Genomic DNA, 25,081 nt, shown 5'->3' with positions numbered 1-25,081 from the left:
GTTACATTGTGACAACTGCAGGAACTTGTAATGCATCCATAAAGCCCCCGTCCCACTTTCACGACCTAATTGGCGACCTCTGCCGTGTTTGCCCTTGACTCATACTCACAGCATGTTCGCCACTAGGTCGTAGGAGGTTGTAGGAGGTCTTCGTAACTATTCATCATGCTTGTGCACTGCACAGCAGGCACGTCTCCGCATATTCGTGGCCTCAAGTAGGTTGCGGCGTTTTTTCCAGCCTGATAAAAAATGTCCACGAGTAAAAAAAAGGTCGGCGTGGAAAACATTGATACTTTTTACTCGTAGGTAGGTTGTAGGTGGGTCGTAGTAGGTCATGATGGTAGTCAAAGGTGGTCGTAGATAGTCGTAGGTAGTCATAGGTTGGTAACTGGCCCGAGAAAAAAAATGCAAACATGACAATTTTATCATGTGATAATTTTCCACTCCTAGCTAGTCGTAGTTGGTCTTAGATGTGGAAGACTGAGGTCGAGGGGGTCGGGTCGTAGGACGTCGTAGACATAGTCATAGGACGTCGTAGACATAGTCGTAGGAGGTCGTAGACATAATCGTAGGAGGTCGTAGGAGGTCTTTTACTTTGGTGAGTCAACACGACCTTGACATTTTTTTCAGCTCGTCTAGGGTCTTCTAAACTCGTGGATTAGGTTGTCCAAGTGGGACAGGCCCTTAAGGAAGACTACAATGTTGTCAGTATCAAGGTTGTATTGTACAGGGGATCCAGACATGCAAACATTGTAATTAAAGTTCTTGCTTTTTATACAACTTATTTATGCTGAACATCAAGACTGTGTTAATGCCTACAAAACATAGCGTGGAGGAATGTGCAGCATCTTTTTTTAACCGCGGAATGGTAGTTTCCCTGGAAACCTTCAGCATTGTATTCAGATTAGTTCATTGTCATGTATAGCAGGATGCAACAGAATTCCTTGTCCGCAAGAAGCTCACAGAGAAAACAGTACACAAGCAGTAATGATAAATAGAAATGATAAAAATCAATAACGATAAATGATAAATAGAATAATACACACAATGACATGTGCAAAAAGCATGTACACACAATAACATGTGCAAAAAAGCAGAATGGTGCCAGATTGAAGTGCAAAGTCTGAGTAATGCAATATTTCTCAGTATTTCTTAAGAACCATTCTAGATTCAATAGACTGGAAGGCCACTGCCTGCATCCTAAGAATCTCTGAGAAAATGCCCACATGAAGCAAAGATAAAATGGGGATGAATTTCTGTGAGAATTGGGGAGAATGCTCCATGGCCCTTCCGTGCATGGGTTTTCTCCAGGATCTCCGGTTTCCTCCCGCATTCCAAAGAAGTGCAGGTTTGTAGGCTAATTGTCTCGGTAAAAAGTTGTGAAAATAAATAGTCCCTTGTGGGTGTAGAATATTCTTAGACTGCAGGGATTACTGGTCGGCACAGACAGGTTGGACCAAAGGGCCTGTTTCCGCGCTGTATCTCTAAACTAAACTAAACTACTAAAGACATGAACAGCCACCGGTGCTGTCCTTGCATTTTTCATACAGTTGTAGTGCAGTGAAAATCAGATCCACAGTGCTTCTAAATGGATATAAACCACACTATGATTCAGGGAACAGCTCGAGGGCAACTGGGAACACCATGGCAACGACCTTCCCTGTGGCAAGGACTTCTGTTGTTACCACATTTGAACATCTCCTTTCCTGAAGATGATCATGTTTACAACATCTCTGAAGACATTTTGTTGTTGTCCAGGGATAATACAGTAACTGCAGAACAACTGCAATTTTATCTGTGCCAATTCGCCTTTCTCCAGCCCACTCACAAAGGTTTAGGTTTCTGGTGGAATGTTATCAATTCCAGCAGATGCAGAGCAGCCTAAGCATTAACTGCTTGACAGGAAAGCACCATAAATTAGAAGATTATTAACCTGAATAACAGGGCTGCCAACATTGGGTGAGAGTTGAGAGTGAGAAATTGCGAGGAGCGTAGCGACCGAGGGGGGGGGGGGTGGGGGGGGGTTCCCCCTCCCATAGTAGGCTCTGGAGGCGGCACTCACCCGGTCCGCTCCTGGCTCCGGGCCGGGGTTAAAACTCCATGGGGTGTGGACAGAGCGGTCGACGGACATAGAGTTGCCGGAGGTGAGGGCGGGAGGTGTGTGCCGTGCCTCAGGGAGGAAGGGGGAGGGGGGTTGGTGCTGGTAGTTTGATAGCCCTGCTTTAAACCAATCCCCTCTAGTGCTTGTATCACATATCCTGGGAAAAAGACTATGCATTCACCTGATATTCCCCTCATGGTTTTTACTCACCTCCAAAACAATTTTTGCTTTACTTTGAACTTTCAGCACCTGCAGATATTTGAGCGTGAGAAGTTTGTGATCAGCGTGAGAGCATGAGAATTTTGTGAAATGCGTGAGTCTCACGCTCAATGCGTGAGAGTTGGCAGTCCTGCAAATAATGCAAACATTTTATGCAAGTTCCAATTGTTTGGACAAAAATCACTTATTACTGCTTTATAACAGTTAAGTTACTTTAAGACCATTTCAGAAATGATGGCATACAACAACAATCAACTAACAAATTAAAGCAAACTGAAAAGAAATAACATGTTCCCTTTCCTGACTCGACCTCATAAGTACTTTAACGCTGTTAACAGAGCAAAGGGATATTAATCTCAAGAATCAAAATGGGGAAAGTGGGGGCAATTTTGCTTAAATGGTAACTCTAAGCCCATTCAGATCTTCATAGAGTCAGAGTTATACAACATGTACGTGGCTGGCCCAATTTGTCCACAATGATCAAGTTGGCATTCTGCGTGCCCAAGGACTGGCTGCCGTTCCCAGATCAGCTCGCGTCCCAGGGACTGGCTGCAGTTCTCAGGTCGGCTCGCCTGCCCCGACCCTGCGAAAACAAATTGAAAAAAAACGTGGTTTTTCGGGTTACGGGCCGGATTCAGCCCATGTGCCGTAAGTTGCCGAACCCTGTCCTAGATGTTTGGCCTCATTGTGGTCCTTCCACATGTTTTACAACCGATTCACCTGGTTAGTTTTATCTCCGGCTGCTTCATGTTGTCGGCGGCTGCACATTCATCCAAGAAAGAAGAGAAGAGAAGAGATGTCACTCACAGCCGCCAACTGACGCGCTTCCCCTGACCGCACAGATCGTTGTGATATGGCGCAAAAATACAAACTGTGCAGGGACTGAAGACAGCGTGAGAATTCTGTCATCAGCGTGAGAATTGGCTGAAATGCGTGACAGAGTTGGCAGCCCTGTCTAAGGCCAGGATGTGACAACAGACGCACAGGGAGACACATACACAAAGGAAGACACACACACAGAGACAGACACGCACACACACACAGGGAGATAGACACACACACACAGGGCGACAGACACAACACACACACAGGGAGACACACACACACACACAGGGAGACAGACCCACACACACACAGGGAGACAGACAGACACACACAGGGAGACAGACACACACACACAGGGAGACAGACATACACACACACAGGGAGACAGACAGACACACACACAGACAGACAGACAGACACACACAGGGAGACAGACACACACACACAGGGAGACAGACAGACACACACAGGGAGACAGACAGACACACACACCTGTGTGTGACAGACAGACACACACATGGGGAGATAGACAGACACACACACAGGGAGACACAGACACACACACACAGGGACATACACACGCACACAGGGATACACACACAGGGATACACACACACAGGGATACACACACACACACACACACACACACACACACACACACACACACACAGGAGACACACACACACACACACACAGACCCACACACACACACACGGGACACACACACACACACACACAGGGATACACACACAGGGAGACACAGACACACACACAGGGAGACACACACACACACACACAGGGACATACACACACACACACACACACACACCCACACACACACACACAGGGAGACACACACACACACACACACACACACACACACACACACACACACACACATACACACACACACACACACACACACACACACACACACACACACACACACACACACACAGGGATACACACACACACACACACACACAGAGAGACACACACACACACACACAGGGATACACCCACACACACACACCCCACACACACACACACATATACATACATACACACACACACACACACACACACACACACACACACACACAGGGAGACACAGACACACACACGCAGGGACATACACACACACACACACATGGAGACACACAGACACGCACACACACACAGGGAGACACACAGAGACACGCACACACACAGGGAGACACACAGAGACACGCACACACACACAGGGAGACACACAGGGAGACACACACACACACACCTTTCCTTCCCCCCCTCCATCCTCCCCCTCCCTCTTCCCTCCCTCCCTCTCTTTCCTCACACTTCCTCTTTCTCCCCTTTTTCCTTCCCTTCCTTCAATCCCTTACTACATCCCCTCCCCTGTCTCTCTTTGCCTCCATCCCTCCCTTTTTTTCTTTCTCTCTCTCTCTCTCTTTCACCCCTCCCTCTCTTTCCCCGGCCGCCCAATGGGGAGTCTAGCGGGCACGGTGTAGCGTGGATTGGCGGCGCTGGCGCTGCCGTGTGAGTTGAAGGGCAGGAGCAAAGATCCTATGGTGGAGCTATACGATTTTTGGGCAGGAGGGAGGGAGGGAGCGAGGTTGCCGCGGTTGCCGTGGCAGCCGGCAGCGCAGAGCTCGCAGACAGAGCACAAAAGCGCTGACACCCGCTGCCCGGGACCGACGAGCTTCCCCAATCCGTGCAGATCGCTGGCATGTGGCGCAAAGAGACAAACTGTGCAGCAAAGATCCTATAGCTCCGCTTCAGGGACTGAAGACAACAAGTCAGCGTGAGAATTCTGTCTTCAGCGTGAGAGCGTGAGAATTGGCTGGAATGCGTGAGTGTCACGCTCAAAGCGTGAGAGTTGGCAGCCCTGTGAATAAGGATACAGGTCGAAGAAAGGCCCTTGATCAGGCTTTATATCAGATTTGCTGGGCATTTGTCGGTACTGCTGATTTCCCTCTCCCTTGCCCTTGGGTTCAGCTCACATTCCCACACTCTCCCGAAGAACACTCACTGTTCTTCACCCTCTACACAACTACTGAAATAAGCATTGGGTTATTATTAGAGAATTATACTGGTCACAAACTGAAGGTATAGTTTGGGGGGATTCTCCTCTGGCAGACACCATCTGCCACAAGGTTGCTACAGAAAGTTGGCCACTATTCAATTTATCTGCAGCTGAACAGGAATGGATGGAGAATTGATCATTTGTTAGGGGTCTAATTGTAAGTCAGTGCCTCAAGTAAAATTCTGGAAGTGAAATGGATGTTTAGGCTTGTATTCACTGGAGTTTAGAAGGATGAGGGGGCATCTTATAGAAACATATAAAATTATAAAAGGACTGGACAAGCTAGATGCTGGAAAAAATGTTCCCAATGTTGGGCGAGTCCAGAACCAGGGGCCACAGTCTTAGAATAAAGGGGAGGTCATTTAAGACTGAGGTGAGAAAAAACTTTTTCACCCAGAGAGTTGTGAATTTATGGAATTCCCTACCACAGAGGGCAGTGGAGGCCAAGTCACTGGATTAATTTAAGAGAGAGTTAGATAGAGCTCTAGGGGCTAGTGGAGTCACGGGATATGGGGAGAAGGCAGGCACGGGTTATTGATAGGGGACGATCAGCCATGATCACAATGAATGGCGGTGCTAGCTCGAAGGGCCGAATGGCCTCCTCCTGCACCTATTTTCTATTTTTCTATGTTTCTATGTTAAAGGTAAAATATCTATAAACTTTTTTTATCATAACTCATAGGTTCATAAGTCATAAGAACAGAAGTAAGCCATTCAGCCCACTGAGTCTGCTCCACCATTCACTCATGGATAATCTATCTTTCTCACTCAACCCCATTATCCTGCTTTCTCCCCACAACCCTTGACACCCGTACTAATTCCCACATTAAATTGTGGATAATTTCAATCCAGAAAACGGTAGCAAGAGTTCTGGTTGACAGAGCAAACCTTTCAATGCTTTTTGTTGAAAGTGATTTGAAAGGAATTTGCTTGGTATGCCCATGTCAAATGTTGCAGTGGATGACAATAAGCATGCTATGATTGATGCCTTTGGAAGTAGCATACACTAGAATATATCTCAGAATAGAATATTTGCTACTCAGTCCACCTTCAATTCACAAGTGGACATCAACTCGTACACCTCAACAGTTCTGGACTACATAAAATTCTGTACCATAAATGTCACTACCCACAAGGAGATAAAGACCTTCCCTAACCAGAAGCCGTGGATGAGCAGGGAGGTCAGACTCCTACTGAAGGCTCGCGATGCCGCTTTCAGGTCTGGTGACGCTGAGGGATACAGCTCATCCAGGGCCAATCTGAAAATGGAAATTAGGACTGCTAAACTCAATCATAAACGGCGGATTGAGAAGCATTTCCACAACAAATCTGACCCCAGACGCATGTGGCAAGGAATCAAATCCTTTGCCGATTACCAGAAAGTTAACACCCCTCCCCCAGACAACGCCACCCTCCCTGACGAGCTAAACCACTTCTATGCTCGCTTTGACCGGGACAACAAAACCCCAGCCATTAAAGTTGCTCCACCCCCGAATGAACAACCTCTCAGCCTCTCCACCTCTGCTGTACAAGATGCACTGAGCAAGGTGAATGAGCGCAAAGCTGCCGGCCCCGATGGCATCCCTGGCCGGGTGCTTAGGGCATGTGCTGGACAACTATCCCCAGTCCTCGCCGACATTTTCAATCTCTCACTGGCCCAGGGTGTTGTCCCCTCTTGCCTCAAGACATCAACCATCGTGCCAGTGCCCAAACAGTCAGCTACAGGGAGTCTCAACGATTTCCGCCCAGTGGCACTCACCCCTGTCATTGCTAAGTGCTTTGAGTGGCTGATCTTGGCTCACCTCAAAGCCTGCCTCCCTCCCCACACTGGACCCCCATCAGTTTGCCTACCGGACCAACAGGTCTACAGAGGACGCCATATCGGCGGCCCTACACTCTGCCCTGACCCACCTGGACTACAACAACTCCTACATCAGGCTGCTGTTCATTGATTTCAGCTCTGCCTTTAACACCGTCATCCCCACCAGCTTGATCACCAAACTCAGCGGACTTGGCATCTCCACCTCCCTCTGCAACTGGACACTGGACTTCCTCACTAACAGACCACAGTCTGTTAGGGTCAATAACCTCACCTCCTCCACTATAACACTGTGTGCTCAGCCCTCTCCTCTACTCCCTCTTCACCCACGACTGCATCCCAAAGTACGGATCCAACGCCATTATTAAGTTTGCTGACGATACCACGGTAGTAGGACTGATCAGCGACAACGATGAGTCAGCCTACAGGGAGGAGATCCAGCACCTGACAGCCTGGTGTGCCAACAATAACCTCGTCCTCAACTCCAAGAAGATGAAGGAGATTATTGTTGACTTCAGGCAGACCAGAGGAGGCAGTCATACCCCCATCCATATAAACGGGACTGAGGTGGAGCGCGTCTCCAGCTATAAATTCCTCGGAGTACATATCTCGGAGGATTTGTCCTGGTCCCTCAACACCTCCAAGCTGATCAAAAAGGCACAGCAGCGCCTTTACTTCCTGAGGAGGCTCAAGAAAGCCCACCTGTCCCCCCGGATCCTGACCAACTTTTACCGCTGTACCATAGAGAGTATCCTGACCACCTGCTTCACGGTATGGTACAGCAGCTGCACTGCTGCGGACAGGAAGGCACTACAACGGGTGGTGAAAACCCGCGCAGCACATCATCGGTGCCCCGCTCCCTGCCATGGATGCCCTCCACCGAAAACGGTGTCTGAGACTGGCTGGGAAGATCATCAAAGACCCCTCACACCCCAACCATGGACTGTTTGCCCTCCTCCCATCAGGGAGGCGGTACAGGAGCCTCAGGTCACGTACTAGTAGGATGAGGAACAGCTTCTACAACAATACAATCACATTGCTGAACTCGGAGTCCCGCCGATAGATTTCTCCGGTCCCTCCGTCCCCATTGTTTAATTATTCTGTATTTTTTGATTATTCTGTATCTTCTCTCTTTCTATTTTTTTTATTTCTTTATGTACAACTACTACGGACTGACGCAAAACTGCATTTCGTTGTACTCATACTTGTATTTGTGCGATGACATTAAAGTTGAATTGAATTGAATCATCATTGAGCATTGCTCTGAACCTACTTTGCATTGGTCTACAGTAATGCATTAGTTTCAGCGCACTTACTCAGTGCACTCAATGTTTTTAAAGGGTGTAACTGCACTCTTCCAATCAGCAGTAAATAGGACGTACATCCTGTAACTTTAGCCAAATCACTCCAGAGAAATAAAGAAATGAGATCACACCATCACAGATGCCTGTTGATTTACATCACCTCATATCGAGAAAAGGCTGAAAGCATTGGATACAACACAAGTTGGCAACACAGTGGCGCAGCGGTGGAGTTGCTGCCTTACAGCGCCAGGGACCCGGGTTCGATCATGACTATGGGTATTTGTCTGTATGGAGTTTGTTTGTTCCCCCCATGACCGAGGTGGGTTTTCTCCGGGATCTCTGGTTTCCTCCCACACTCCAAAGATGTACAGGTGTGTAGGTTAATTGGCTTGGTATAATTGTAAATTGTCCCTAGTGTGTGTAGGATAGCGTGTGTGTGAGGGGATCACTGGTCGATGCAGACTCAGTGGGCCGAAGGATCCGTTTCCGCACTGTATCTCTAACCTAAACTAAAGTCAAGACTAGAGAAGTAAATGTGTTTCATTGTGATATGTACCAACAACCGCCCAATTAAATTCTTACTTGCAGCAGCTTAACCGGCCGAAAAACACAGCACACATATAGAACTAATAATAGATAGAAGTTCAATAAATTAAAAACCCCAATACTTGTGGGAAAAAAAGCCCCAAATCATTAGTCCAGCCAAAGACAGTCCATATTTCATAGATTAGTGTTGGGCAATCCCTAGTGGGTGTAGGATAGTGTTAATACGTGGGGATCGCTGGTCAGCACGGACCCGTTGGGCCGAAGGGCCTGTTTCCACTCTGTATTTCTAAAACTAAAAATAAAATAACTAAAAAATATTACATTCTGATAGCTTTAGACCATTTAACTGTGCTTTGTAATTAGTCCTGAGTAGATAAAAAGCTGCAGATGCCGAAAATCTGAAATTAAAAAAACTGAAAATACTGAGGACATTCAGCAGATCGAGCAGCATTTCTGGGGCGAATTGATTAAAGGAATATGACCTGAGGTGTTAACCTTGTTTCTATCTCCAAATATGTTGTCCAGCCTGCTGAATAATTATATTTTAAATCTTCCAGAGAGGTTGTTAACCCAGGTGATGGCATAGAATTAGTCATCTGTAATCCAACCATGAAACAAGTTGATTAAGAAGGACCTGCAGATGCTGGGAAATCGAAGGTAGACAAAAATGCTGGAGAAACACAGCGGGTGAGGCTGCATCTATGATAGGGGACGTTATTGGGAAATTGGGAAGTCATTGTTCATACCACTGGGGTACAAACTGCCCAAGCGAAGTATGAGGTGCTGCTCCTCCAATTTCCTGTGGTCCTCACTCTGGCCATGGAGGAGGCCCAGGACAGAAAGGTCAGATTGGGAATGGGAGGGGGAGTTGAAGTGTAATAACCAACCTGGTCTCCCGGTGGCTCAGCACTTCAACTCACCCCCCCCCCCCCCCCCCTCCATTCTGAATCCGACCTTTTTGTCCGGGGTTTCGGCCCGAAAACTTGCCTTCTCTAATTTCAGGTTCTTACTGTCTCCTCCCCTTCTCAGCCCTCCTTCAGCCCTTTGGCTGCTCCTCTTCCTTTCTTCTTCCCAAACCCCCACCCCCCCCTCCCCCCTCACTTCAACCTGAAGAAGGGTTTCGGCCCGAAACGTTGCCTATTTCCTTCGCTCCATAGATGCTGCCGCACCTGCTGAGTTTATCCAGCATTTTTGTCTACTACCTGTGAAACAAGTTGAACTGGTTTTCTTAATGTTAAGGGTAGATTAAAGAGAAGTCTGGCCTGACATCACTAGTTAGTCAAATCCAAGTGTCAAATATGAAATGGAACAATGGACTAGTTGTTTAAAGTATTGTATTAGATACTTTACATATTTGAACTGACAATCAGCTAAGATGCATTAATGTATTTTGTTTATCATGCTTTTGTAACATAGTGATTACCACATTCAAATCCCTCAAAATATTTGGTATAATTAAAGTATCATGAAATACAAAAACTGATTTCATGTGCTACAAGATCATATGTGACAAGCAAATGTAATTTTATATTCATTCGGAATTAGGATTCTGGAGCAAATTCAGCTAAGTTTAAAAACGTAATTTATTTTGCTTTCCATAAGTGTCTCCTTCCTCTACTTTGGGGCAAGGATGCCTTGTATCCAATGGGTTCTGAGGTGACTGATGGGGTCTATGCAGGCTCCACAGACTGCCAGAGGAGGGACATTGTGTTTGATGGGGTGGGTGGTGACTCGGTTCAGGTATTGCACTTCTGCTATTTTTGCTGGACTTCCTCATGCTCTCGACTAAAACACTCTAGATTCCCAGTGCCTTTTGGATGCTCGTTCTCCTTTTTGAATTGTCGCCGGCCAGCGTTTCTCGGAAATCATTGGGGGTGTAACCTTTTTTCAAGGCAGTCAGCCAATCCAGAATCTCCAGTTTTGCATATAGTCATGCAAAGATATAGCAGGAAACAGGCTTTTTAGTACAATAGACAATAGACAATAAGTGCAGGAGTAGGCCATTCTGCCCTTCGAGCCAGCACCGCCATTCAATATGATCATGGCTGATCATCCCCAATCAGTACCCCGTTCCTGCCTTCTCTCCATTTCCCCTTACTCCACTATCTAGCTCTCTCTTGAAAGCATCCAGAGAACTGACCTCCACCGCCCTCTGAGGCAGAGAATTCCACAGACTCACCACTCTCTGTGAGAAAAGGTGTTTCCTTGTGAAAGTGAAACCTCCCTCTTTCCCACCCCATCATTATGTTTTTTAATGTCAGATTCTTTCATAACTCATCTAGCTCCGCAAAATTAAATTCTCATACTTGGTATCTAATCCTTTAGAGTAATTATTTCAAAATTTCACTTTTTTATAAATGTAACCTATTTAAGTTTGTTGACAAAGTCAACACATCTATCACAATCCACATTTGTATGTCCCAATCATTATTTTACTCCCTGTAAAATATTTTAAGTATATAAGAATTATAAGAAAAAACAGCAAATGCTGGAAACATCGAGCATGTCAAGCAGCTTCCATGGAGAGAGACACTGAACTGAAAGATTAAACCTTTTTCTTTCTCCACAACTGATGCCTAACTTGCAGATAATATCAAGAATTTACTTGTTTCAACTCTGATTTCCGGAATTTGAAGCCTACTGCTATAGAATTGAAAGATTTCCACTTCCTTATTTGTTATTGGTCAGAATTCTTCTGATTGAATGCTCAACCTCTCACGACTGAGGTCTGAGTTTCCTCCTACTTTAAAAAGATATCAATAATATTGGTGGCCAAGAAGAGTAAAATGACATGCCCCAATGCATACTGACTGGTGGCACTAACATCCATAGTGATGGAGTGATTTTAGAAGTTGGTTATGGTGCATATCAACTTCCACCTCAGCAAGAAACTGGACCCAATATATTTTACCTACTGCCACAATAGATCAACGAGGAATGCGATCTTGCAGGCTCTCCACCCTGCACTGGACCACTTGGACAATAAGAGCACATACAGCAGGCTATTATTTGTCAACTACAGGTGGGCAGTCAAAACCGTCCTCACTCCGTAATTGTTAGCAAACTCAGGGAACTGGATCTCAGCACATCCCTATGCAACTGGATCCTCAACTTTCTCATTAGCGAATCACAATCGGTACAAATTAACAACACACTTCCTCATCAATAACCATCAGCACATGGATACCTCAAGGTACCCCAACAACCGTCAGAACATTAAACACTACAAACACCAATTAAAGTACAAACTGTCTCAGTTGCAATGGCTTTTTTTTTCATTAATATTATTTTGTAAATTTGTTGAACATTTTTCATTTATTATGTTTTCGATGAGTACCCTTCTTCAGACCACAGACCATAGATATAGCCGGTAAAGAGATGTAGGGGTGAGCAAAGCCTGGAAGTAACAGGTTGATCAGTATCAGTATCAGTATATCTTTATTGTTATTTCCTGAGTACTCACATACCCAGAGGAAACAAAAAAACGTTGCTCAACCAGTGTCCATTCAGTGTGCAGTACAAATAACAACAAGGAAATAGAAATAAAATACATATATCATGAACAAATTAAATTAAACACTCTACTCTCTACTAAACATCAACAGGCGTTCCGATCGACAGCTGCTGCAGTGTGTCCAGGTTGGTGGTTGGTGCGCGATACTTTGGCAGGGGGCTAAGTCCGTTTATCAGTCTTATAGCCTGCGGGAAGAAGCTGAGGAGCATCCTGCTGGTTTTGCAGCTAATGCTCCTGTACCTCTTCCCAGATGGCAGGATGGCGAATATGTGATGCGATGGGTGGTAGGGGTCTTTGATGATGGAGATGGCTCTGTTGATACATCTCTTCCTGTATATGTCCAGCAAGAAAGGGAGTGGAGCACCAATAATCCTGCTAGCGGTCTTCACAATCCTGTCAAGTTTGTGCCGTTCGTACGTCTTGCAGCTCCCGAACCAGGAAGTGATGCCGTTGGTTAATGTGCTCTCGACTGTCCCCCTATAAAAAGTTCGTAGATGTGTAGTGGGGAGACCTGCTTTACGTAGTCTTCGGAGAGGGTATAGTCGCTGCTGGGCTCTCTTGACCAGTGCTGTGGTGTTGGTTGTGGACATCAGGTCATCTGACAGGTGGAGTCCTAGGAACTTCACGCTGCTGACCCTTTCCACATCAGCTCCATCGATGTGCAGAGGTGTATGATGATACAGGGGCGGATGGACTTTGGATGGAGTAAGTGACAAGGGCATGAGGTGAAACGAGACAAAATGGCTCTTTGTTTTGTTTTTACAGAGTTGGTGCCCTCTGTAACAGGTTTCACCACTTTCCTGTTCATTATCTCAGCTCCTTTAATGTACTAAAAGGTCAGAGTATTTCCCCACAGAAGCAACGCAATCACATAACATCTTACTTTAAAAGATCCTAAAAAACGCACATAATTGAAATTACGGGCCAAATAGTGAGAAAAATGGCACAGTGGCACAGCTATTAGAGCCTTTGCCTCCAGCACAAGAAACCCATTTAGTCCCAGCACTGTGGCTGTATGTGTGGAGTTTACATGTTATCCCGAGGGCTGCATGAGTTTCCTCCATGTGCTCCTGTTTCCATCCATATCCCAAAGATGTACAGGTTGATAGGATAACTGGCCACTTGTAAATTGCCCCTGATTTGCAGGTGAATTACAAACATTTTGATGAGAATACGGTGAATTAAAAATTGGATTAATATAGGATGACTATAAATGGGTGATTGAGGTCAGAGCAGGCTTTGTGGACTGAAGAACCAGTCTCCATGCTGCATCTCTCTATGACTCTATCAGTTTAGGAAACAGGGAGATTTTAATGATTCTCATTGAAATCAAAAACAGAACAATGTTTTGCAAAAGGGAATTTAGATCTGAATCCATGGGCAGCAATGGAGCACCGATCACAAGATCTGATGCACAAGAGGTCAAATTTAGTGGAATGCAGAGATGTTGGGCAAGAGGGAGAATTTTATATGTTTTCAGAGAAACATAAACAGTGATAGTGTGTTAACAAGATTTGGTGTGCGTTGAAATACAGATATCTGAATGGGGAAAGAGCCATTGAATCATGGACTTTCATTCTGCATAGGTGTTGGTTCTTGAAACTGGGTTATCCACACTGTATTCCGCCTTTAGTCGCTGAACCAAATTAGAGATGGGATAAATGCTGCTTCCTGCCCATGTTACAAGAACAAGGGAAATAAATGATAGGTACAGAGTAAAACTCTCACAAACAACTCAAAGAATTCCAGAGAATATTTCTCAGTTAGTAACTCAGTTAGTGCTGGGGTTTAAACAGTAAACATTGGATGGACCAATCGACAAGATGTTAGGAATACAAGTACCAGTCTCTATTTTACAAAACTTTGGAAATGCAATTGTTGCAAATATAGGGACTAAGCAGGCATGATATTCTTCAGATTTAAATCAGAATTCCGATTTTTTTGTTTTCCTAGAAATTCATCTGATTTTTCAGCTTGACTAAACCCCTCGATTCGATTAAACCCCTCGATTCGATTAAACGGCACAATTCGACTAAACGCCTCGATTCAACTAAACCCCTCGATTCAGACTAAACCCCTCGATTAGACTAAACCCCTCGATTAGATTAAACCCCTCGATTCAACTAAACCCCTCAATTCAATTAAACTGCACAATTCGATTAAACCCCTCGATTCGATTAAACCCCTCAATTCGACTAAACATCGCCTCGACTAAATTTCACTTCACACTTAAACCTCAACTCACTAAACCTCGCCTCGACTAAGCCTCCCCCCACCTCACAACTAAACTCCACCTCACACCTTATCCCCACCTCGACTAATCACCGCGTCTCTCCCGTTTCCGCGGGGAGGGACTGCGGCCACCGCGAGCGGGAGGGGGGAGGCCACGACATCAACGCAAGTGAGCCCCTCCCCTCCCCTCCCAACAGCTCTCTCGGGCAATGCGCCTGCGCCGCTCTCTGCGCTCGGTCCCTCCCCCCTGGTTGGAGCCGCTCCACTCACGTGAGGCACCTCCAACGGCTGCTATCAATAGCGGGAGCAGGAGAGAGGCGGCAATTAGTCGATGCGCAGATTTGATGTGAGGTGGAGTTTAGTCGTGAGGTGGGAGGTTTAGTTGTTGAGGTGAGTTGGGGTGAGTTGGGGTGAAGGTGTGAGGTGTGAGGGAAGTTTAGTGAGGTGTGAGGTTTATTTGAGGGGCGAGGTTTAGTGAGATACGGTTTAGTCGAGGTTAGGTTTAGGTATGAGGAGAAGTTTGGTAGTGAGGTATCATTTAGACAATAGACAATAGACAATAGACAATAGGTGCAGGAGTAGGCCCTTCGGCACTTCGAGCCAGCACCGCCGTTCAATGTGATCATGGCTGATCATTCCTAATCAGTACCCCGTTCCTGCCTTCTCTCCATATCCCCTGAATCTGCTATTTTTAAGAGCCCTATCTATAGCAATGTTACAAAATTTTCAATTTAAAAAATCAAGTCTTTAATTTATCCCATCAGAATAGAATAGTTTCTTTATTGCCATTGTAACATGAACCATGTACAACGAAATTTAAAAATGTCAGCCAGTCAGTGCACCATTCAAACATTTCTAAAAGCTAACGATACATACAAGATAAAATATTAAAAGATAAACAACTAAAATAAATATCATGAAAATAGCACGCATAAACACCCAACCCTCCATCCTTCTGTCGATTTCACAGTGTACCACAGTCCCTTAGTATGGGACAGATAAAGTAGCAATGTTACAACATTTTGAGATTTTAAAAATCAAGTTGCAATTTATCCCATCAGATAAAGCACAAAAATAAGTTTAATTTCACACCTAATTCACTTTCATATCTTCAGTATTAAAAAAGTTATGGCCATTTTCATACTCGGAAATTGGCATCTTGTTCCCTATTGCTTTTCCATTGACTTAACACAAAAGCTGTGATCGAGAACATTTAAAGGCCGATAACTTTCTTAAAATTTAAGAGAACTGAAAGAAATGTTCAATTATTATAGATTGAAGCATTCTGAAACAAATATGAAACAATCTTACTTAGATGACTTGAAATTAAAGCATATAATTAGTTAGTTAACTAATTGTAGCTAATTACAAAATTCAATCACTAGATCTAAACATCTATCCATTTCTTAAGAATAGATTAACATTTTTAAATAGCCTGTGTCCAAATAACATTCACACAAGAATTCAGAATATAACATAATTTTTAAATCTCATTGTCATGGGTTTATAGGCCAAATGGAAGGAATTTAATGTTTAATACCTGTAAATTAATGGCCATTTAAATCAGCTTGGGAGTGGGTTTTACTGGAACGGGACCATTTAGAACGTTCAGATGCGGTGAATTTATACCCCCATATCTGCAGCAAATACACTGCCGGTTCTTCGGGGGGGGGGGAATCACCGTTTTGCAACGTAAAATGTGAATTAAATATATCTTAAGCAACACTTTTATACATAAAAATAAACTACTTTCTTTTACCTGGTCCTGCATAAAATCCGTCCACGTTGTCGGCATTGACGGCTTCAGAAGCTGCTTTTAAAATCTTTCCAGCGATTATCTTGTCGGGCGCATTTTTTTTAAAAAAACACACAGAACGGCCGTAGGAACGATTCTTTAGCAAAATCTTGCACTCCAACAAATATAATTCAGGACCAGGTCGGGGAAAAAACCCTGTTTTAACCCCTCCCCTCCCCCCCTCAAATGCGCCAAAATCGCGCACACACACGGCCAGAGGCAGAATTACAGCGCCGCTGAAGGTAAGTTTTGTAACATACCTACTATCTAGCTCTATCTAAACATCCAGAGATGCTCCACCGCCCTCTGAGGCAGAGAATTCCACATACTCACCACTGTCTGTGAGAAAAAGTGTTTCCTCGTCTCCGTTCTAAATGGCTTACTCCTTATTCTTAAACTGTGGCCCCTGGTTCTGGTTGTGGCCCCTGGTTCTGGTGGGATTCTGGTGAGGTGAGGGGTTTAGTCGAGGTATAGGTGTGAGGGTGAGGAGAAGTGAGCACAGGTGAGGTGAGGAGAAGTGGGTGTCTGAGTTCAGGAAGGGAGACTGAGGTGCTGCTGAAGGAGATGAGACCACTGCCTTCTGTGGTGGAGAATTCTGTGGTGGAGATTAGTTTGCAAACTTAAAGCACACGGTATTGGGGGTTCAGTATTGATGTGGATAGAGAACTGGCTGGCAGACAGGCAGCTAAGAGTAGGAGTAAACGGGTCCTTTTCAGAATAGCAGGCAGTGACTAGTGGGGTACCGCAAGGCTCAGAGCTGGGACCCCAGCTATTTACAATATATATTAATGATCTGGATGAGGGAATTGAATGCAACATCTCCAAGTTTGCGGATGACACAAAGCTGGGGGGCAGCGTCAGCTGTGAGGAGGATGCTAGGAGGCTGCAAGGTGACTTGGTTAGATTGGGTTAGTGGGAAAATGCATGGCAGATGCAGTATAATGTAGATGAATGTGAGGTTATCCACTTTGGTGACAAAAACAGGAAAGTAGACTATTATCGGAATGGTGGCCGATTAGGAAAAGGGGAGATGCAACGAGACCTGGGTGTCATGGTACACCAGTCATTGAAAGTAGGCATGCAGGTGCAGCAGGCTTTGAAGAAAGCAAATGGTATGTTAGCATTCATAGCAAAAGGATTTGAGTATAAGAGCAGGTAGGTTCTACTGCAGTTGTACAGGGTCTTGGTGAGACTACACCTGGAGTATTGCGTACAGTTTTGGTCTCTTAATCTGAGGAAAGACATTCTTGCCATAGAGGGAGTACAGAGAAAGTTCACCAGACTGATTCCTGGGATGGCAGGACTTTAATATGAAGAAAGACTGGATAGACTCGGCTTGTACACGCTAGAATTTAGAAGATTGAGGGGGGACCTTATAGAGACTTTAAAAATTCTTAAGGGGTTGGACAGGCTAGATGCAGGAAGATCATTCCCGATGTTGGGGAAGTCCAGAACTGGGGGTCACAGTTTAAGGATAAGAGGGAAGTCTTTTAGGACTGAGATGAGAAAATCATTTTTTACACAGAGAGTGGTGAATCTGTGGAATTCTCTGCCACAGAAGGTAGTTGAGGCCAGTTCATTGGCTATATTTAAGAGGGAGTTTTGATGTGGCCCTTGTGGCTAAAGGGATCAGAGGGTATGGAGAGAAGGCAGGTACGGGATACTGAGTTGGATGATCAGCCATGATCATATTGAATGGTGGTGCAGGCTCGAATGGCCGAATGGCCTACTCCTGCACCTATTTTCTATGTTTCTATTCCACAAATTCACAACTCTCTGGGTGAAAACATTTTTTCTCATCTCAGTGCTAGACAAAGAGACATTTCAGGTAAAATGTTTTTTGTAAAGATTTTTTTAGCTGTATGAAGTCATTTATTAAAACATATAGGATTATTAAGGGATTGTTGGACACGCTAGAGGCAGGAAACATGTTCCTGATGTTGGGGGAGTCCAGAACCAGGGTCCACCGTTTAAGAATAAGGGGGACACCATTTAGACGGAGATGAGGAAACACTTTTTCACCCAAAGAGTGGTGAGACTGTGGAATATTCTGCCTCAGGAGGCCAATTTACTTGGGACTTTCAGAGAGAGACAGACAGACCTCTTAAAGATAGCAGAGTCAAGGGATATGGGGAGAAGTCAAGAACGGGCTACTGATTGTGGATGATCAGTGAATGGTGGTGCTGGCTTGAAGGGCCGAATGGCCTACTCCTGCACCTATTGTCTATTGCCTATTTCACAAAATATATATCTTTTGAGGGTTATTTTACTGGTTATGTGTTAGAAAATTCTAAGCTTCTGTTATGTAAACTACCAGCAGAAAGCTTGGGAATCACTTTCAATTGATTGAAAATGCATTTGCCCCCTGAACCCCCACCGGGGCGCTGCCCCTTGACCCCACCAGGAGCCTAACCAGCCTCATGGACACCCGGCCAATACTTCCCACTTTTTTTCTGGAGGTGAATATCATGCCTGACTAAGACAGTTCACATCTGTCAAATCATTTTATTCACATGAAATAAAAGATATTCAAGAAGCAAGCACCATAACATCCATAAGTTATATTCTATATATTTTTTAATTAATTGGTGTAAAAAAGGAGAAAAATACCAAAAGGAATTAACCTATTCCTAGGTGCGGCATGTTGGCGTAGCAGGAGAGTTGCTGCCTTACAGTGCTTGCAGCGCCGGAGACCCGGGTTCGATCCCGACTATGGATGCTGTGTGCATGGAGTTTGTACGTTCCCCCCATGACCACGTGGGTTTTCTCCGAGATCTTCGGTTTCCACCCACACTCCAAAGACGTACAGGTTTGTAGGATAATTGGCTTGGTATAAGTGTAAATTGTCCCTTGTGTGTGTAGGTAAGATGGTGTTAATGTGCGGGAATCGCTAGTCAGTATGGACTTGGTGGGCCGAAGAGCCTGTTTCCACGTTGTATCTCTAAACTAAACTAAACTATGTTAAATCATATTTATGTTAACAAATATTAATCATTGGAAATGCACCAGAACAAATACTCCAAGACTTCAGGGAAACCCCTGGCCTACAAACATTGTCATGTCTTTTTGGACCATGGCATTTTCCCAAAGTCACCATTGAACTGTTCCAGGGAATCAAAGACAGTTGAACTTCTCATCCAGGAAGCAACTCACATCTGGGGAACATTCCATTCATTGATGTGGTGGGGGTGGGATCAGGGAACAAGGGCTGCAAAATTGAAATTAATTTAAACTGGCAGATCTTCTAATCTGATTAGGAGATCAACTACTCATGAATGTATGTTATTAGTAGTGTCATTTGGTAAAGAAATATGCATAACCTCAACCCTGCACATAAATATGCTCATAAATATCAACTGCTGAATATTCAGCTTTACTATTTCCGAACACATTTTTTCGATATTATTTCTCAATTTTCACCACAATTTCACACATTCTCTTTCCACATGTAGCATGTGAAACATGGAAACAGGTCTTTCGGTTCACCATGTCTATGCTAGCCATTGATCACACATTCACACTTGTTCTGTGTTATCCCACTTTCACATCCACTCCCTTCACACTGGCGGGAAATTTGCAGAAGCCAATTAACCTGCAGTCCCACACCGCTTTGAAATGAGTGGAAGGAAATCGGGGAAAAGCCATGAAATCACACAGAGAACGTGTCAGCTCCACGCAGGCAGCACCAACTCCAGCTCCAGTCAGAACCATACCAAGTCTCTAACATTGTTAGGTAGCAGCTCCACCAGCTGTGTCACTGTGCTGCCCGTATTCAATTCTAAGCAATCAATGGAATTGATTTTGATATCTTTATAAAAAGTGAATGAGACTGACAAAACTGCGCTTAATCCCCATCCTCTATCCTAAAAGTGTTTTCTCTTTGTGTCGATATGTTTATAATGATGGGATAAGTAGAGAATGGTCACAGAATGTTTCTTATTGTCCTGGCCTACTGCTCATTGGTCCATCGAGTCTTTTTAAAATGTATTATTCTTAGTGTTGGTGTTTAGACGGGGCGTATAAGAGGACACTAATCATCAATCTTATGTTCTGAGCCAAAGATATAGTTAACCAGTCTTGCAACAGCCTGGCAACTTTAAAAAACAGAAGAACCAGTCTTGCAATGGAAGAACCTAACAGGTTGAGCAGCATCAATTCCATTGATTGCTTAGAATTGAATTAGAGTTGAGCGAAGTAGACTTGATGGGCCAAATGGCCTAATTCTGCTCCTATCACATGATCATATGATCTACCCGTCACCGTTCCCCATCTGCTTCCACCCATCACCTGCCAGCCTCTATCCCACTCCCTGATGTACTGCCATGTACTCAGAATCTCTCCATTTCTTTCTCAATCCTAGTGCAGGGTCGAACTGAAATGCTGAATGACACCATTTGCCTCCACAGACGCTGTTTGACCTGCGGGTTTTCCCTGCATTCTGTTTTTCCAGATTCCAGCATCTTTATATTACAAGCAAATTTCATGTCAAATTTCATGTCAATGCAATCTGTCAGATTCAGCTCATTTGTTACTCATGTACACCATGTTGATCTTGCTAAAAAAATAATCTTCCACATTAAGTGTTCATGCAGCAAAGGGAACAATAAAATAATATTCGGTTACAGCGTAATTATGATTCGAGTACTCTATAAATGGAGAATCTGCAATGTATACCTGCATAGCTGAATAAAAAAGAGCATGTTTGGATTGCATTGACTACGCATTTAAAATATCTAGGAACTTTGCTGTTTTACCAGCCTATGGAATAACTGCTCTGTCTAATATGGACGTTGCCACTTCTTGTAAACACATAAGATATACTTGTTCATATATTTGAAGAACGTTTCAAATTATCTTGCTCCATTTTGTAAGTGGTTGTACTTAGAAAAACCTCCAGGGTTTGTTTGGTTGAACCAACTGATAACATAATAAATTTTCCACACAGTTCTTGTTGGCATGAGGATTGGTGCTCAAAATATCTTCAGGCCTATATTTAAATCATGAGATTCATATCACAACAGATACCATGAGTAATATCGTGAGCTGCTAAGACCAATGTCAGAATTCGGAAGTTGAATTGTGGTCTCAAACATTGTTGCAATTTTGTTTTGGTTATGGAAATGTAAAATAGGAAAAAAAAAACACTTTTCCAACTGTCATTTAATTGAATAGGACCAGAGGTCATAGCCTGAGAATTAAATGGTGCTCTTTTAGAAAGGAGATGAGGAGGAACTTCCTAGTCATAGCATAGTTAATCTGTGGAACTCATTGCCATAGGGAGCTGTCGAGGCCAAGTCTGTGGATATTTTTAAGACAAATTCTTGATTAGAACAAGTATGAAGGGTTATGTAGCAATGTTACAAAATTTTGAGATTTTAAAAAACATGTCTGCAATTTATCCCATCGGATAAAGCATAAAAGGAAGTTTAATTTGACACCTAATTCACTTTCATATCTTCAGTATTAAAAAAGATATGGCCATTTTCATACTCGGAAATTAGCGTGTTGTTCCCTATTGCTTTTCCATTGACTTAACACAAAAGCTGTGATTGAGGACAGACAAAAGCCCATAACTTTCTTAAAAATTAAGAGATACTGAAAGAAATGGTCAGTTATTATAGATTGAAGCATTCTGAAACAAATATGAAACAATCTTACTTGGATGACCTGAAATTAAAGCATATAATTAGTTAACCTAATTGTAGCTAATTACATAATTCAATTACTAGATCTAAACATCGATCCATTTCTTAAGAAAAGATTAACATTTTTAAATAGCCTAAGTGTCCAAACAACATTCACATAAGAATTCACAATATAACATGATTCTCATTGTCATAAATTTATAGGCCAAATGGAAGGGATTTAATGTTTAATTCCAGTAAATTAATGGCCATTTGAATCATCTTGTGAGTGGGTTTTTGTGGAACACGATCGATTGGAACATTGCGATTAGCGGTGAATTTGAACCCCATATCGGCAGGATAAACACGGCTGGTTCGTATATTTACATAACCACATTTTCGCCAATTAAATTTTGATTAAAGTCATCCAAAGAAGCAAGTTTATATGTAAAATACACCATTTACCTTATGTTTTGTCTCCTACGTGAGATCCGTCCCGTTGTCGGCGTTAGAAATCGCTTTTTTATTTTACTCCAGCGATTAAATTGTCCGGCGATTTTTTTTTTACACTTCCAAGAACGCAAGTCGAAACAATTTTTCAGCATCAGCTAGCAGCCCGAGAAAATATATCTCGGACAGGCAGGTGAAAACGGCATTTTAATTCCCCCCCCACCCCCCTCAAAGGTGCTAAAGTTGCGCACACGGTCAGTGCCAGAACTGCAGCACCGCTTTAGGTAAGTATTGTAACATACCTATGGGGAGAAATCAGGAAAATTGGACTAGGATTCAGAGATCAGCCATGATTGAATGGCAGAGTAGATTTGATGGGCCAAATGGGCTCATTCTACTCCTATAAATTGTGAACGAGAATAATGCTGCAATTGCATAGTTTATTTGAATGGATGTAATGGCTCACTGTAATCAGAATGAATACAGCAACACTTGTCAGTTATTGAAGTAATATGAAATTGTTTTAATCTTTGGAAACAAGGGAACAAATATGAACCCATTAATTTTATATTACCATTGAAATATTCCCCAAAATAGTACAAATCTCTCAAGTCACTGAATGCTTCAACGTAAACTGTGAGAGAGAGTATTAGTCAGTTTGCAAAAACCTGAAGAGTCATCCCGGTCCCGGAATTGCTCTGATCCAAATGTTTGCCTTCATGTCTGTTTCCTCCCTGATGCTGATAAGTCAGTTCATGTTAGCCAATGATACCACAGGCAAAAAACATCCCTGTCAGCCAATCACTTTAGAGGAAGCACTGAAAGTAGCAAGGGCTCAGCACATGATCTGGGTCCATCACCATGTGTTGGCTCAGTCACATATCACTGTCTGAACTGGCCGGGACTGAAGGCCATACATCCAGACCGGGTCTGCAGAAGGTAGTGGCTGAGCAAATACCAGAGAAAAATGTAAGGAAGGCTAAAGAAACATTGCCCTTCATTGCAAGAAGGTTAGAGTTTAAAAAAGGGAAACAGTGTTAGAATTATGCAAGGAACTGATGAGGACACACTTGGAAAGTTGTGTACTATTTCAGAAAGGATGTAGTCAGCATTGGAAGCAGTCCAATAAAAATTCACCAGGCTAATTCCTGGGTGAGAGGCTTTTTTAACAAGCATCAAAAGAAATGTGTACTCTATTGAGGAATTGAGGAATAAGGGGCAACCTTGTTGAAACATAATATCCTAAGAGGGCATAAGAAAGTAGATGTTGTGGTATTTCTGCTTTCTACACTGCCTGCTGTACCTGCATGCTTACCTCAAAACTTCCTTTCATGATAGATGGAGACATTTCTGGAATTCTCTCAGAGGTTTGTGGAGGCTACATTATTGGAGTTATTTAAATAGGAAGTAGGTACATTTCTTCAAAGATCAGGGACATGAGGCCTATATATAAATATGAAATAAGGCCTGGAGCTAATAAGAAAGGTGTGCATCCAATGGCAAAGCAGGGATGATTGGCTTATTCCTGCTCTTATTTTCTTCCTTCATCTCACCCATATGTGCAAGGCGGAGAAAATGTTCAGACATGAGCTCTTACTTAGGAGTGGCACAGTGGCGCAGCAGTAGAGTAGCTGCCTGCACCAGAGACCCAGTTTTGATCCTAACTACATGTGCTGTATGGTTTCTTCCCATGCTCCAAAGATGTACAGGTTTGTAGGTTAATTAGTTTCGGTAAGTTGTAAAATCCCTAGTATGTAGGATAGTGCTAGTGTATGGGGTGATTGCTGGTCAGTGCCTGGACAGTAATCATTTTCCTGAATGGTTCCACTGAGATGTGAAAAGTTTATCTGATGTCACACCCCAGAATAATATAACAAATTAAATGAAATATATGATTTGCAATGACATAATAAATGATCCATGTCATATTATAGAAGATAACAGATAAATGCAAAACTATCTGTTCTAAATATTTTTTTCCAATTATCCATTTTCAAATCTGAAACAAAAGTAGTTAACCCAGTCATTGTTTTTCTTTCATACGTTTTGTAATAACAGTTTGAAAAGAATCATTAGAATGGGTATTATTTACCATAATATATTATGGTAAAGAAGCATATGGTATGCTTGCCTTCATTGGTCGGGGCATTGAGTATAAAAGTAAGGAAGTCATGACTCAGCCATATAAGAATTTGATTAGGCCGCAAATGGAGTAATGCATGCAGTTCTCATATGATCATAAGTTATAGGAACAGAATTAGAAAAACACATAGAGTCTTTTTTTGTTTTGTCGATACTTTTACTAAAACTCTCGTATTATCCTCTTCCGGTTTGCGTTGTTTTTAAATTTGCGCAAAAGCAGTACCCTATTTCGCTAGGGTTTTTCACCGCCTTACTCGGAGTTCTCCTCTGCTCCAAGCGCACCAAGTTTTGTTCCGATTGGTGAAATATTAGGAATGTTTTTGGTCTGTTATTCGCCAGGACGGCAACGCCCCTTCCGGCTCCCGCTATCAATCACCGGCCACGAGAATAAAGCTGAAGGAGCGGAGTGTGGGCTGTGTTCGCGGGC

The 25,081-nt window shown here is 43.5% G+C and overlaps 1 protein-coding gene across 2 annotated transcripts in view; it reads left to right on the top strand.

Annotated features, from left to right (window-relative positions):
* Positions 1-25,081, top strand: part of LOC129695643 (cyclin-dependent kinase 4 inhibitor C-like) — a 51,388-nt gene that overhangs the window by 2,784 nt on the left and 23,523 nt on the right. Inside the window, exon 1 of one of the 2 annotated variants that reach the window (XM_055632780.1) lies at positions 12,519-12,536. The exons of the other annotated variant lie outside the window; for it this stretch is intronic. The gene's annotated coding sequence lies outside the window, so the exon portion shown is untranslated. Of the gene's footprint in view, positions 1-12,518; positions 12,537-25,081 lie in introns of those variants that run through there. 2 annotated transcript variants of the gene reach the window in all.

This window comes from Leucoraja erinacea, chromosome 3 (genome assembly GCF_028641065.1).
Source record: "Leucoraja erinacea ecotype New England chromosome 3, Leri_hhj_1, whole genome shotgun sequence".
Classification (NCBI taxonomy): domain Eukaryota; kingdom Metazoa; phylum Chordata; class Chondrichthyes; order Rajiformes; family Rajidae; genus Leucoraja; species Leucoraja erinaceus.
This window is presented reverse-complemented; position numbering and strand designations above follow the sequence as displayed.